Genomic DNA, 12,567 nt, shown 5'->3' with positions numbered 1-12,567 from the left:
AGATCTTGAATATCAATTTTGATCATAAAATCCATGGCAATAATGAGGGCTATAGGTTAGACTTTCCTGTTGTGGGTACCTAAAAAAAAAATTATGAGAAGCCATCCATTTGAAGAAGTCTTGAAGAAAGGAGTGGATTTTCTGTGAGATATGAGGGGATCTTGGAAAATAGGAAATGGTTTTCACAGATGCTGTGGGTGCCCCACCCAGCTTCCCTTACCACTTACCCTTTCAGCACATTCCACTGGTGTCTTACAACAAATATTTCAGATCCCAGCAATGCCAGGGAGTCAAGCTGCCAGGATCATGCTGCAGATATTGAAGGAAGCAGGAGGAAAAAGCTCCCATCCTAAGGGCCAGATTCCCAGGCAGATTTTACCTGGTTTCCTGGAGTTAGCTAATGGGACTAACCTCGTGGTTCACACAAAAGGAACCACTGGCTCTTGCCCCATTCCTTGGCTTTATTCCCTTCCAGTTTTTATTCCTTATCTCCTACTCTGCTTTGTAGCATTACCTTCCAAGCAAATCCCTCAGTCTCAAATCCTTGACTCTGGAAGGAAACCTCAGGCAACACAGCCCAAGAACCCCTGTGTTTATTCTAAATTACAGATAAAACCAATGGTCCTATATGACTGTTGTCAGAATAAAAAGAGATCTAATTATGAAAAAGAAGTAATGATGCTGATGGCAATTATGACACAGCACAAACCAGAAGGACTCCAGGAAGTGCTCTGGTTTGAACCTTAAGGTCTGTTTATCAGTAGCTCTGTGGTTTTGAACGGGTTACTGAACTTCTGAGGGCTCTAGCTGTTTTAAAATGGAGGGAATTTTTACTGGGAGAGTTGACATAGGGTACTCCATCTAAACTAGTGAGCCCTGTGCATGGAGTATAGCAAATGTTTAGAAAATAACTTCCTTCTCTGCATTCATTGTGTACTAATGCCAGGACCTTTGTCTTTTCCTATCAATTGAAGTCTCAGTTTCAATTGAACCTACCATAAAAGCAATAAACTAACTACTACATGGGTGCACTTCACATTTCAGTTTACCAGACCTACCAAAGTATGTTCTTCCCAGTTGGAGATAAATATCATCTTATCTCAAGCTACTTCAAATAACACACCCTTGGAAAACTCACAAAAGAGCTCAAATTTCTCCTTCAGTTACACTATCTATCCAAACCTTCCACCAGAGGATGCTCAGAATATCCCTTTTGCTACTACTTAGTCACTAAATGTGTTCTGTGGTTTCAGTTATCTGTAGAGAAGTTTGGTAAACCCCTTCTGACTTTTGGCATGCTTACATTTTATATTCAAGTTATCTTCAGGGAGGTGGGAGCTGGGAAAGAATGGAAATCCCCAGGATTGGGGGAAGAGCTCATCAGAATTCATCACAGCTAAACTAAAGTTCAGCTGTTGGGACTAATCTTACCAAGTGCTCCTGGAAGCAGCTTTTCTACTGGCTCCAAAAGATCTTTGCTCCAGATTTTACAGGTAAGGTAAGGACATGGACAAGGGTGGGAAGAGATTTGCAAGGTTCTGGTAGATCTTAAAACATTTTATCCAGTATAGCGTGGCATTCTGCCTGACATGCTACATAATGGATCTAGTAAAGACTAAATTGTGGTGTAGCCACATAGACAGCAGAATTCATTAAGTGTCTGCTAAGTTTGTTTCCTGCTGAATCAGACACAATAGCAGTGGGGAGTAACTGAGGGTTCAAAATGTCTTAGTACTGTTTTTCTTCTTCTGCCACCTTATGTCCTATCATATAATTGTCACTAAGTGACATTTGTCTTTACTAACACCTGGTTTTGCTGTTTAAACTGTAGCCTGAATATTTTAAGAGGTTTTCATTATTTTCATGAGGGAGCAATAAATGAAAACGTCAACCAACATAAATATTTGCTGGCATTGTTAAGGACAAAAAATGAAAAAAGAAAATAAAAAGAAAAAATTGAAACCCAGAGTGAACAATGAAGCAGTTTCTTGAAAAGAGCAATATATTTTTATCATATTGGCTTGCCCCCTAAACCCCAATGCCATCCATTCCTGCAATCTCCTTAGTCCCTTTTGTGTTGGTTCCTATTTTTTCTACTCCAGTGTCTCTGCTGTTAGGATCACTTAATTCAACAGCTCCATATTGCTGTCCTCTGGGATGCATTCTTTCCAACTGTGGTAGAGGCCCGTGACTTTTATAAATGTACAAGATGCGAGAGTGGATCAAAACACATAGAAAACAAATGCACATTTGGGCTTATGGTGGATTAGATTTAATTTCCAAACTCAATATTGGTCTAGCAATTTTGTCACTCCTTGGAACTCCTTCCTCCTCTCAACTTCTTTCCATAGCACATGCTAATGAGTCTCATGTTTGTTTGATTTCCACATATCTCTTTGATCAGTGCCTTTTCCTTTCCCTCTAAACTTTGAACAAAACTACACAAAATAAATCAAAAGCAAACATAATAAAAACAGCAACAATAAAACATAAAACCCAAGCTAGACTAACATGGATTTAAAAAAGAATTGTTTTCTTCCAGAAAAATCTATCAACAACATTTCTTAGCATGTTCTTTTATTTCTTGGCATTTTTCTTCTTTGAATTTTTTCTCTCTCTCCTGCAAACCTCTTTTTTAAAAATAATAGCTGTACTGATATAAATACAGAGTCATTTACTTCCACTTTAGGAAATATTACTTCCACTTTAGGCTTAAAGAATTGAGTGAAATGCCAATGTGATAGCCAGTTACAGGGCTGAGAGATTGAAAATTAAATTTAACTCACTACAAATCCAAATGTGCATTTGTTTTCTATGTGCTTTTTAAAAATATTTTTTAGTTGTCAATGGACCTTTATTTTTTACTTATTTATGTGTGGTGCTGAGAATCAAACCCAGTGCCTCACACATGCTAGGCAAGTGCTCTACCACTGAGCCACACCCTAAGCCCTGATTTCTATGTGTTTTGGTCCACTCTTACATTGTTTTCATTTATAAAATTCTTGGGCTCTACTAGAGTGGGAGAGAATGCATCCCAGAGGCACACGCAGACTGAGATGTAAATTGCAGAGCAGCAGTTATGAGTGTGGCTTGAACACTATAAATACTCAAAGATGTGCTAGAGATTTGGTCTTCTAAAAGCACTAAAGATGTTATGCAGAGAACACCTGGGAACAATATATAAAGCACTATTATTAATACACATGCTAATGCTATTCACAAGAAAGTCCAAAACCTTAAAGCTGTTAGCTCCCACATTAGTAAATTCACTCGAAAGCATGAGAGTTTGTAAGCTCAGAATATCTGTATACAGATTTAGTTATATAACTTCTGTTTTTATAGCTAATTAGTGTAGATTATAATTGGGAGTTGCCACATTTTTCTAATCTAAATATTATTCTCGCATCTGCTACATGTAAATCAGGCAGCCAGAATTCTACTAATCTAAGGTGCCAATATTGCAATAGCAGTACATTAAAATGGAAAGACACCTGGCATCTGAGCTTCTAAATTCATCATAAAATTGCCCCTTTCTGCAGTACAAGCATTCCCTGACTTCCATGCCCTGGAGCTGTGCCATGTGTGAAGGCAATTTGTGACTTCCTACTATTGTTTCCAAGCAGCAGTTTCTGTTTTGTCTTTCATCTAGAGGATTGACAGGGCTTTGGCTATGAGAAAGGGAGAGAATGGATCTTTATGGTTGTCAACAACAACAACAAAGAAGTTCACAGCTTATATAGTCTGCTACAACAAGAGTCCAGAAGTATTCATTTAAGATGTCCATGAAAATAAAGTCAAACAGATAGTGAATTTTTAGTTTTGTAAAATGGCAGAAAACTCAAGAAGAATTTTAACAGCATGACAAGTCAGAAAAGCAAGAATTTGCTTAAAAATATTTTACCAGAGACTCCTCAGATTACAGGAGCTAAAGAACAGAAGTAGAAATTGGTTAAAATTAATAAAAGAAGTTTTGTCTTCCACTCATATAGCCAGTCATAAAATCATCATGCTTTGAACATTTGTTTCAATAAAGGGATTCATTGACTAAGTTAAAAGCACTTCAAAAGTACAGCTTTAAGAAATAAGCACCTGCAATTTATTTTTAATGCTAGATAATGGCTTAGAATTAATGCAATTCACTTTGGACCTGGACTTAATAAGAGAAATACAAAAATTTATATTTGGCAAATAATCAAGCTAGGGACATTAAAAAAAGGAATATAAGTAAACCAAAATCCAGGGGAAGGAGTTAGATACAAAGAGCCAGTAGGTAAGATTCAGGAAATAAATTTTTCTATGTCCACCAAATATTTAAGAATAAGCAAGGTAACTGATAGCAGGCCTAGGACTGACTGACTTTACCATGGTGCTCTTGATTATCTTTTTTTATATTTTTTTATATTTTGTTTTTTAATGTCTTCAGAAAGAGGCCATGCTGGGGAACAGTTATGTTTTCAGGTTCCGTAAGCAAAATGGCTTTCTCTGCTTAAAGACTAGAAATTGCTGCTCATCCCACCTCTTCCCTTGAAGACTAAGTAATATCCCAGACATGGCCTCAGAGACCTACATGCCCGGCCCTGTGTACCTCATCGAGGACATGGAGGGGCAGCTAGTGGTCAAGCAGGAAGCCCTGCAGATCCTGTCGGCCATCACGCAGCCCATGGTGGTGGTGGCCATCATGGGCGTCTGCAGCACAGGCAAATCCTACCTGATGAACCAGCTGGCTGGGAAGAAAAAGGGTGAGTGCCACCAACAGAGCTCTGCTGAGCCTTCTGTCCACCACACTATGGGCGTCCAGCATGGGGATGGACGGGGAAAAGATAGTGCCAAGGAGGGACAGTGAAAACCAGTGTTTGGGCCACATCTGGGTCTTTTAATTGGAGAGATAAAAGGCAGGTTTCTGTCCCTGACATATAACTTTTTAAAAATGTCGATCTTAATGTCTTTCAGGGAGAAACACAATATATTCCCATCATACAGAATGAGATCAATGAAATAATTTCCATATTTATTTATATATGACAGCGGAATGCATTACAATTCTTATTACACATACAGAGCACAATTTTTCATAGCTCTGGTTGTAGACAATGTACATTCACACCAATTCCTGTCTTCATACGTGTACTTTGGATAATAAGATGGTCCATATGCATAATTATAAACTTTAAAAAATTCACTTGCATATTATTATAAAAACCATAAAAATTTTCCACTTACAGAATTTGACTTTATTTCCCCATTTCTCTATTGTAATGAAGATCGTATTTTCTGCTGTTTCCTTATTATGCTTTCCTTAAACCCTAACTCAATCATCAAGAAAATACAAAAATACACAAATCCCCTTCTCTGTGACAACCCCTGCACTCCCCTCTGCAGGCTTCTCTGTGGGCTCCACGGTGCAGTCTCACACCAAGGGAATCTGGATGTGGTGTCTGCCTCATCCTGAGAAGCCAGGCCACACCTTAGTTCTGCTGGACACCGAAGGCCTGTGTGATGTAGAGAAGGTAAGGACAGAAGATTCTTTTATGATTAAACTCCTTATCACTGAACATGCTTTGTACAAGGAGTTTTTCATTTTGTTTTTATAAATTTGTACTTTTACTTGACTGGACTATATTGCCCCTCATTTTTTTGTTTCTATTTTCAATAGTGTTTGGAAGTCTGAAGTGAGAAAATATATTTATAATGCAGAATGAGTATTAGAACTACATTGATGTTTTTGCTTAGTAGTTCCCAGGTATATAAAAATGGTGCAAATAAACTCACTTTACAAGCTTATATGGTTAGTAGTGGGCACAGGATGAGATGAACTTCTGTTCAAATCAGGGCTCTGGCACTTTTCGCTTTCTGACCTTGACAAGAAGAGTGAGTCTCCCTAAATTTTTAATATTCTTTTTGGTCTTATCCAACTCATCATAGGAGAAGTAGACACATGGATCTTTTTTACTGCATAGGTCTTTTCTAGTTATATTCTAATAAGTATTTAGGAACAAGTTCACAGAAGAAAATGAATTAGATTTGTACAACTTGACCATTCCATAAAGATACCTATCATAACTAATTACAAGCTACTCAAGCAAAGTCACTAAACTCAGACTTGAGAAGAGATGTACATAGTTGACTCTCATGAGCTGGTTTTTGCAACTAACCAAACTTTCTCTTGAACGTCCACTGTTTGCTTTTTATGTTTTGATTTTGATTTTTACATTTGATTTACCTACCAAGATGCAAAGATAGTAATCAAAAATTTCAGCTTCAGTTTCCTTACAAAATGGAGATATTAATAATGAGTTCATCCCACAGCATTAAAATTAGAAAAGATCAGTAATGTGAACTCCCTTGTGGATAATAATTATTTAATAAAATAGATATATGTATTGTTCACATAGGCTGATTTTGTTTTAGTACCAGGAAAACCTTGATTTTAACTATTCTGGTTACCCCATTGACTATTAATTTTGCATTTTTCTATCAGTGACTATAAGTGGGACTCTGGAGTTAGAAATTTATGCTTTAGGGTAAAATTATCAATGAGAAAACTATGGAAGTTCATGTGTTTGATCACTTGTGTTTTCCCTGCTTAACACTTGTATATCAGAATCTTATTTTCAATGATAGTTCATTTGGAAATGCCATTTGACATGACATCTTCAACAAGTCCAAGATCAAGACATTTCCAGGAGGCATCAAGGTCAATGGACCTTGTGAGTATCTCTTTAAGGATTTCCCTTCTATTCAACATAATGTGTAACATGTAACAAGGTCCTTGGGTCAACATTGCATAAACAATTACCACTGTGCAAATCATATGCACCATGTTTACAAAAGCTATAATGAATCCAAAAAGTATTTCTAATATTTGTTTTAGTAATGCCTATAAGGTTACATGAAATAGGAACATGATGAAGTTAGATATTTTATCTTTCAGTCTTCCCCTGTTCATTTAGATTACTCCCTGTAGATTGACAGCATTTGTTCAACAAATAAATTCAATGCATGTGGTGTGTCACAATTTTGGTAGATATAGTGACACATACCTGTTCCCTGTGAAAATGGAACTTGGTTGCTACAAGTATTGAACTAAGGTCCAGTATTGAACTAGACCCTCTAAAGATATCCAATCAGACTTCTTGCTCTACCTTTACCTAACAACTTCAGGTTTCATAACTTTGTAAATGATTGTTGTATTATTGAGGGAAGTAGAACAAATGACAAAGAAGGAAAACCAGGAAGTTCCAACACAGAATAAGGGACAATTGATCTAAATTGTATAATTTGCTTCTTTTCAGAGAATGGTATGATAACTTAAATACTTTTTAAAAAATGAGAGAAGAGGAAATTTTGAAGAAAATGGAAACCCAAGGCAGAGGGAAATAAAAGGAGGATTAAAGAGGCAAAAAAAATCCAATCACATGAATGTGCATGATTTTATAAGATCATCTGCTTATTTCTCTATGGAGAAGGATTAAAATCATACAATCATATATCTTGGGGCTGCGGTTGTGGCTCAGCGGTAGAGAGCTTGCCTAGCATGTGTGTCGCCCTAGGTTCGATTCTCAGCACCACATACAAATAAGTAAAAAAAAAAAAATTATCAACAACTAATAAAAATATTTTTTTTAAAATCATACGATCATATATCATATATCTAGACATTTTCCCTTTTTTCTTCTTTAGCCCCTATTTCTTTTCCCAAAGAAGGAAAAACCTGTCTTCTTAATCTCACGATTTCCTAAAGAAAGTTATCTACTGGTCAGAAAGTTGTTGAATGAATGTTATCAGAATTAATTGACATTAATTAGTCAATTAGTCAATTGTTTCATTTACTTTTAAAGCAAATAACACCAGTATCTCTTCCTCTGGGCAGGTTTAGAGAACCTGGTGCTGACCTATGTCAACGCTATCAACAGTGGAGATCTGCCCTGCATGGAGAACCCATTCCTGACCCTGGCCCAGAGAGAGAATGCAGCTGCAATAAAAAGGGTACTTGCCCACTATGACCAGCTGATGGGCCAGAAAGTGCAGCTGCCCACAGAGACCCTCCAGGAGCTGCTGGACCTGCACAGAGCCAGTGAGAGAGAGGCCATAGAAATCGTCAAAAAGAACTGTTTCAAGGATGAGGACCAAAGTTTCCAGAAGGAATTACAGGTAATTGTGTGTGTTTTATTCTAATTCATGTGCTTTATGGTGAACAGAAGGAAAAATATTATTGTGAATAACACAATAAGACTTTTTTAAGAAAAAAATTCCTATTAGACTAGAAAACAATGATATTTGCCTATGTGTACATATTGTCACTTTTCATTTGTAAACAAAATGTAAATACCTGGGCCCTTTAGAGTCTGAAGTTTTCCTCTATGCACACAGCTCAACTTTACCTTGTTACACCCAAGAGCTAAATTTGAATTGATTTTATTCCTTTAAAACATTGTATTTATAGGGGATAATATTGGCCAAAATATGTTATATTCTTTGCATGTTTAAATACATAAAAACAAATCCCATCATTATATACAACTACAATGCAGCAATAAAAATGTGAAAAGAAAAAAATAATTGTATTTACAAAGTCATGTTTTATCTTTTTATTAAGCAGAGAGAATTATCATTTGGATCTGCTAAAGTATGAGCTATCTACGATTAATAGAGCAATTTGACATCATTCCAGCTAATTATTCACTTCTACTTCTTAAAGGTAGAAAAATACTGAAACCAGAAATGCTAAAAAAAGTAGGCTGCATTTAAAATGAGGATTTGAGTTTAGAGGTCTGTGGACATAAGATCACATCTAAAGCAGAAATGCAAGAGAGGGGTTTCAGGAAATTTCACACCCAAAAGTAAATGCCATATTTTATAGACTATCATTCTTGTAACTATTTCAGGTTTGCTGGGAAGGGTATAGTCTTGCTTATATTCATTGAAGTTTCTTAAATAAATAATCTCTTTAAAAATAAATTTCAGAAAGACTGAGGTGTTGCTAATATCTCCATGGGTTCTTTCCCTTTGAAGACCCTACTAGATGCGAAGCAGAATGACATTTGTAAGCAGTGAGAAAGCCTCTTCGGATTGTTGCTCAGCTTTACTTCAGGATATTTTTGGTCCTCTGGAAGAAGCAGTGAAACAGGGGCTTTATTCTAAGCCAGGAGGCCATAATCTCTACCTTCAGAAGACAAAGGAGCTAATGACAAAGTATCATCAATAGCCCAGGAAAGGAATACAGGTATTTCCCAGGATTCTATCTATTAATTATGTGAAATGCTGAGGTGCCTGTTTAAAAAAGCCATTGAGGACAGGACATGCACACAGGAACAGAGGTGCAGTTTATGTCTCTGCCTCAGAGTTACTCTGTAACTGAATGAGCATGCCTGGGAATTATGTACCTGGTGTTGGTATTTTAGCACAGGATGTGGGTGTGCTAATGATAGCTGCGGAATTAACCTGAACCATCACCATAATCACCAGAAGTCTATTGCAAACATGAGTACTGACTGCAACAAAGGGACCATTTTTGGCTCTACAGAACAGAATTCCAATTATTATTACTTATTTAAGAAAAACTATAATTGGTTTATATATCTAAAATCAGAAGTTTTTAATATGAATACTTTCCAGAGTTCAAACAGTGTCCTCAGTGGTCCTCCTTTCTTTTTCCTTTCCAACCTCTGCTTCATTATTCCGCTTCATTTTCCTGATTATTGGCTTCATTTTCAACTAGACTTGCCCCACATGACTACCAGGAAGATACAACTGATACAATTCCTCTTAGTGCCTCAATCCTCTGGGAACAGAATATGTGTTTCACAGCCTCCTTACCAGTATTTAAAACACTCAAGTTGCAGTATTTTTCCTTCTGTGAATGAGTTCTTTTCATCAAGTGGCCTTGGGTGCTCTGATTGGCCCAGCCAGGTTCTTTTTTTTCTTTTCTTTTCTTTTTTCTTTTTTTTTTTTTTTTAGAGAGAGAGAGAGAGAGAGAGAGAGAGAGAGAAGTTTAATATTTATTTTTTTTTTTAGTTATTGGCGGACACAACATCTTTGTTTGTATGTGGTGCTGAGGATCGAACCCGGGCCACACGCATGCCAGGCAAGCGCGCTACCGCTTGAGCCACATCCCCAGCCCCCCAGCCAGGTTCTGAACCCCACCTATGGAGAGGCTTGATGCACCTCTCCATCAGGTGCAGGCAGAGCGCCTTCTAAGAGGAAAAGATGATTGATAGAACAAGAAATATAATTGTATCACATCGCTAAACACAATTTCTAGATCTTACTGTGTGTTTTTGGGGTTCCTAGGCTGAGGAAGCTCTACAAAAGTATTTAAAGTCCAAAGAGTCTGTGCGTAACGCTGTTCTACAGACAGACCATGCTCTCACAGCCAAGGAAAAGGAGATGGAAGGTGAGAAGAGAACAGAAGTAATGCAAGAAAGACAAGAAATGTTCAGAAATTTGAAATTCATGTGTCCTGGCCTAGCTGAGATCATTCACCTAGAGCAAGACAAAGAGGCTTCTTGTCCCCACAGGTGGTATCTGAGTATGGCAGGATTAGTTGCAGTATGGTTATCTGGAAGGAAAAACAATGGCAGGAATTTTCTGTGTGGGTTGGAACAATAAGGATTGAGAACTGAGAACCGGAGGCCCAAAGGAGGGACAGAGCTGTCCTAGAAGGTTTATCCTTTTCCTTGTTCTCCTCAGAGGCACGTGTGAAAGCAGGGCTGAAGCAGAAAGTGTGGAGGTGATTCGTAGGCAGATGCAACAAATGATGGAGGAGAAGGAGAGACTCCATCAGCAGCAAATAAGTCAAATGGAAATAGAAATAGCAAACATTTTGGCACAGCAACACAGGAATGTGGCACGTCAGCTCCAGGTATTGAATCAGTTGTTTCAGCCTAGGGTTGTGTTTCTGTCCTTTCTCTATAAGAATGAGAGCATGAAACAGTGAGGGGAGATGAAGAGTACTAGGGTGGTTCAGGGCAGGAACTGTGGAATCAGACTGCTGGATGTGCATCCAAGCTCCACTGTTACCAAATACATGGTGTAAGCAAGTTATCTATGTCGTCTGTGCCTGTTTTCCTGTTGCATAGAATAGAAATGGGGGTTAGACATATTTGTGAGGTTATTGTGATAAGCAAGTGCTTTAATATTTGGATTTAGAATGGTGAGTGGAATAGAATAAGAATATAAATTATTAAATCTATAGCAATGCATTTCCGTCCCACATTGATTAGCCTTTTCTGTTAATTTGTTAATGGCTCTGGAAAATCCTTTGCCCTGATTATACCTGTTACATCAATTTCATCTTGCATTTTGTCTTTGCTGTTGTCCTTGCCTCGGTCATCTCTGGTTCTTATGGCCTTGAACTTGCAGTGCTTGTTTCACCAAGTCCTGTAGTTTATCATCACTCAATAAGCAGGAGTTCTCCTCTCCCAAGCACTGTACAAAGCCCTCTGTATGCATTCTCTCATCTATTTACTGTGAAGCAGAACTGTGGTGTCCCCAGTTTTATATGAGGTTAGCGATGCCCCAAGGGGATAACTAAATGTGAGTATCTCACACCCTTGTGAAGCTTTGAAGCTGCCTTTCCCATTAGTGGTATCCTCAGTGTTGATGCTCCCTAGATTCTTTGGCAAATTCCTGTGGGAACACCTCATAAGATAGACAACATCCCAACATTTTCTCTGGCTTACCATGGAACCTGTGGGTACCAGTTTTTCAGTAACTACCCCAGGGTATTTTGGGGATTGTAGCTCTTTTCTGAAAGGCATTATGGGCAAACTCTGGTGTTTGATCCCCTCATTCTTTTCTTGTACTTCTCCCTCCAAAGTTTGGTGACCTGGACCATTTCCCTCATCTAAGGCTCAGACACCTTGCCTGACTGCACATCACCTAGATATTCTGTTTTTGTGTCAGTTTTTTCTCTTACAAACACCGTTAATTTTTCCTAAAAATGGAAAAGAGGATTCGGAAAGAGGATTGAAGTCAAGTTGTGACTAAGATTAATCAAGGAAACTGGGTAGCATAGGTGAAAGGGGAGCCTTGGGATGGAATTCTACAGACCCCAACATTTCAGGGACTGGATGTTTCTGGAACTAGAGAAAGAGGAATGTGACTAACTATAGAAGTAGAATGGACCTACCTAAATGGAAAAGAAAAACATGGAAATGCCTATTGTTTCTGTGCATTAAAGGTAGTAAGGACAAGTCAGTGGTGTAGCAATCAGAATGAAGCTGACCTTGCTTTTTGCTGTTTTATTGTTTTTATTTATTACTTCTCAGGCAAGTGGTGACATGATCCCTCAAGCTCAAATTACCAGGTTTCATGATCAGATCCAGCATCTCCACCGTGCTAGTGATTCATGTATCATTCTCTAACATACTGAAAACATTAGAGCTTCCTCTTCCTATTTCTTTTCACTGAAGATGAGAAACTAGAAAATGTGGGACAATGAACATTTAAACAATCCCAAAGCCTTTTGCCTAATCTTTCAGTTTATCTCTAGGTATGACAAGTTACCTAGGTGTTGTTAAACACAGTCAAATGGACATCTCTAGAGGATGAAAGGAAATACTACTG

At 37.8% G+C, this 12,567-nt stretch overlaps 1 pseudogene; it reads left to right on the top strand.

The window, feature by feature from the left end:
- Nucleotides 1-4,549: 4,549 nt before the first annotated feature.
- Nucleotides 4,550-11,318, top strand: LOC143404417 (guanylate-binding protein 5-like; annotated as a pseudogene).
- Nucleotides 11,319-12,567: the final 1,249 nt, after the last annotated feature.

The sequence above is a fragment of the Callospermophilus lateralis genome, chromosome 7 (assembly GCF_048772815.1).
Source record: "Callospermophilus lateralis isolate mCalLat2 chromosome 7, mCalLat2.hap1, whole genome shotgun sequence".
NCBI lineage: Eukaryota > Metazoa > Chordata > Mammalia > Rodentia > Sciuridae > Callospermophilus > Callospermophilus lateralis.
This window is presented reverse-complemented; position numbering and strand designations above follow the sequence as displayed.